Here is a 4421-nt window from a genome sequence, read left to right as displayed (position 1 = left end):
ATATATGTGATTTTTGCTAGGAAAATGCAGGGATTAAGAAATCATGCAAGGCCAGCATATTTTGCGCACGAAAATCTGCAATTTATGATGGAAAAGTGCAGCGTATTTGAAAAAAATGCGTCCCCCACATAAATATGCAGACTTTGGCTGATTATGCGTTAAATCATGTGAACGGATAATCGCGTTATTCTGGAAGGACTGCCATGACAACAAACGCTTACTTCGCTAAAACTCTCTCAGGAATCATGTTAGTCCAAGATGTCATTGTTATTGGATTGTTATTGCAGTGATTTTTGTTTGTTTGTTTGAAATATGGATATTTTTCTTACAAAATCACATTGATTACCCACAAAAGACCTTTATTAACTCTTTCACCGACAGTGACAAGTTAACTCGTCAATTTAGAGAAAATGCTTCTCTGCCAATGACCCAACTTATAATGACCCTTAGGAATACTTTCATTTGTTATATTGTATGTTTATATATTTAAAGAAGAACATTTTCTGGAAGCCATACATTTTTTGAAAATCATAAAAAATGCTGGTGCTAGCTAGCAATAAAAAAAAATGCTGGCGGGGAAGAGTTAACCCATTAAAGCCATGTGGATTACTTCTGGGAAGAATGGATGAACTTTTTGGGGTGGTTTAAAGTCAGAAGTTGTTCCCTGATCTCTGTTTTGGAAAAGCAAGGACATTTTTTTTAAATAACTCAAAATGTGTTTGTTTGAAAGAATATGGACATATGTATCTCGGATTGGTTGAGGGTGAGTAAATCAAAGGGTAATATTTAATTTAGCTGGAGTATTCCTTTAACTGTAGTAATTCTGACGATTCAAAGAGATGATAACTGCTTTCGCTAAACTACATATATTGAACAAAATGGGAAAACAGGAAAGCTTGAGAAACCACAGAAAGCTGGAAGCCACTGAATAGGATGCATGGATTTAAACAAAATTATAATTACAATTTCTAGCTTTGAATATCCACGCGATGGCTTGCTTCTCCAAAAAAATGTAAAGCTTGTTATACACATTAAAAAAGACAAGTTTGGAAAGACTCTCTAGGGCTGAAATGAAAAAGAATCTGCCTTCTAAAATTCTCAAGCTGAAGGCAATACTATGTTAACTTATGCAAAACACAGCGGCGCTTGTGAAATGCACGGTAAGATCAAATTAATCTTTTGAAGTTGTTAACAGCATAGGCTCAAATCCAGAGTCAAAACCCTGGATCAGGCAGGTGCAGTATGTGCAGCCGAGGGCAGACCTTCTAGCAGTGTGTGTGAGGTTTGGCCATACATAATGTGAATCCGAGGTCCCACACGGTAAAGCCACCTACACAATGCTCCAAAAGTGATTAAATTAACTCAGTGTGCTTCACTGTGCGTCCCCTGGCTTGCAGCTATAGATCATGACCCTAAGTTTAAGCTCTGCCACCTCTGCCCTGGTTTCTGTGTTTATCGTTGGAATACTTTGGGACATTAGCTGATGTGAATGTAAGTAGCTGATGTGAATGTAAGTGGCCTGCTGTGAACTTAACCATGGAAGTGTACAGTACTCATGAGAGCACTGGATAAGACTCTACTGAGATTGCACCACATACACTCACCTAAAGGATTATTAGGAACACCATACTCATTCTGTGTTTGACCCCCTTTCACCTTCAGAACTGCCTTAATTCTGTTCCATTGATTCAACAAGGTCCTGAAAGCATTCTTTAAAAATTTTGGCCCATATTGATAGGATAGCATCTTGCAGTTGATAGAGATTTGTGGGATGCACATCCAGGGCACGAAGCTCCTGTATCACCACATCCCAAAGATGCTCTATTGGGTTGAGATCTGGTGACTGTGGGGGCCATTTTAGTACAGTGAACTCATTGTCATGTCCAAGAAACCAATTTGAAATGATTCGAGCTTTGTGACATGGTGCATTATCCTGCTAGACGTAGCCATCAGAGGATGGGTACATGGTGGTCATAAAGGGATGGACATGGTCAGAAACAATGCTCAGGTAGGCCGTGGCATTAAAAGGAGGGGCCTAAAGTGTGCCAAGAAAACATCCCTCACACCATTACACCACCACCAGCAGCCTGCACAGTGGTAACAAGGCATGACAGATCCATGTTCTCATTCTGTTTACGCCAAATTCTGACTCTAAGATCTGAATGTCTCAACAGAAATTGAGACTCATCAGACCAGGCAACATTTTTCCAGTCTTCAACTGTCCAATTTTGGTGAGCTCGTGCAAATTATAGCCTCTTTTTCCTATTTGTAGGGGATATGAGTGGTACCCGGTGGGGTCTTCTGCTGCTGTAGCCCATCCACCTCAAGGTTGTGCATGTTGTGGCTTCACAAATGCTTTGCTGCATACCTCGGTTGTAACGAGTGGTTATTTTAGTCAAAGTTGCTCTTCTATCAGCTTGAATCAGTCGGCTCATTCTCCTCTGACCTCTAGCATCAACAAGGCATTTTCACCCACAGGACTGCCACATACTGGATGTTTTCCCCTTTCACACCATTCTTTGTAAACACTAGAAATTGTTGTGCGTGAAAATCCCAGTAACTGAGCAGATCGTGAAATACTCAGACCGGCCTGCTGGCACCAACAACCATGCCACGCTCAAAATTGCTTAAAATGCTTTCCATTTCTGACATTCAGTTTGGAGTTCAGGAGATTGTCTTGACCAGGACCACACCCCTAAATGCACTGAAGCAACTGCCATGTGATTGGTTGGTTAGATAATTGAATTAATGAGAAATTGAACAGGTGTTCCTAATAATCCTTTAGGTGAGTGTTAGTGGTGTTCATTTATACTTTTTCCTTTATAATGTTTGCATCACTTTTTTAGATAAACCTGCCACTAAACAGCATTTAATATGACTTTAGTTGGTTCTTGACCAGAATGAACTCACTGTACTAAACCAACAACATGAACAAACTGGGCCAGACTTCGTGCAAATAGTCTGGCTAAACGTAACTTAGAGGAGAATAACTCCAGAATATCTTTGGGAATTGACGAGGGACTCGATTTACTCAGCCGGAGGTTATTTAGTGCGGTTAGGCATTGCGGGTAACCATTTATTCAAGCAAAGTAATGGCCTGGAACTTTAATTGTCATGGGTTGTTCATCTTCAGCAACAAAAACAACCAACAATGAGGTCTCGGTAGAGTGCCTATGATCACCTACACTGCTGATTAAGCTCTCTCTTAACATGTTGATCCATCAACTCGTTAAATAATTGATAAGCTAATATTTAATTAATACTTTATGTGATTCTAGCATTGCTTATCCTTCAGTGTCCTTGATTCATAAGTCATTATATTTGTCTTGAGACGCCAGCTCATTAAATGTGTTTAATTGTAAAACTTGCGCAACGTGTTCTAGTTTTCTTTTTACCTTAGACTTTGACCTGATGGCGGAAAATAGATTTTGTTTGCTTGTCTCTTTTTTGAGTTATGTATATTTTTAGTTGCTGTGAAAGCATGAGGTTGAGACGTATTATCCTTGAACACTGCTCTTTACTGTGTCTAAAACTGGAGCAAAATCCAGAAATAGATGATTTCAAAAGACGTTCAATTAATAATAGCCGTTTCATGACTCATTCTCAGCTTGAGGATCAATGCTGTTGCCACTGCAGCCATTCTTAATGATATTAATCAAAGCTGTTAGTGTTTTTAGTGTTAGGGATTTTTTTAGGGATGCACCAATACAAGATTTTTGTGCCGATACCGATATTCGCTTGGTACTTAAGGGCTTGTTATAGTTGTGCGTAGGTCGACGTTGGTTTTTATTTTTACTTTTGCGTCGTCATCCGCGTTGAGGTGCAAATACACGCGCAGACCGCTGGTAGGCAGTATTCACGCATGTAGCCATAGTAGCAGGGCAACGTCAATGAAAAAGCAGCTTGCCAAGTTAAACCCCAAATGAAGAAGAAACAGCAACTTGTTGTGTATGATTTGAGAAGACCAGCAATGATGGAAGTAAATAAACAGCGACTTCTGTTGGAACAGTTTGAAGTTAATCGTTCCTCAACTTGGCCCATCGTTGTTTTCACCTTCGCAAACGGAAATACCCATGACGCAGTTTTTTTACCTGACGGGAGGGGTTCTGGTGGACCAATCACAATGCTTGCGGTCCGCGTAGAACTGACGCGCTGTTAAAAATTTTGTGAGGTGCACGTCAGCCTACGCATGGCTACGCACAGGCTATGGTTAACCTATGGCAGAGCTATGGCGTAGAGCTTTAAATCGGGCTTTAGAATGACATCTACTGATACTGGTTGTTAGTTTTGCTTTTAGTAGAGATGCACGGTTTTAATAATCGGTATCGGACGATAAAAGCAATTTTTTACAAAAGGGGCCAATAAAAACTGTTGATAATCAGGGCTAATATATAGCCTGTCAATCAAAAGAGAACAGGAAA

Source organism: Paramisgurnus dabryanus, chromosome 16 (genome assembly GCF_030506205.2).
Source record: "Paramisgurnus dabryanus chromosome 16, PD_genome_1.1, whole genome shotgun sequence".
NCBI classification, from domain to species: Eukaryota; Metazoa; Chordata; class Actinopteri; order Cypriniformes; family Cobitidae; genus Paramisgurnus; species Paramisgurnus dabryanus.
Note: the sequence above shows the minus strand (reverse complement) of the source record.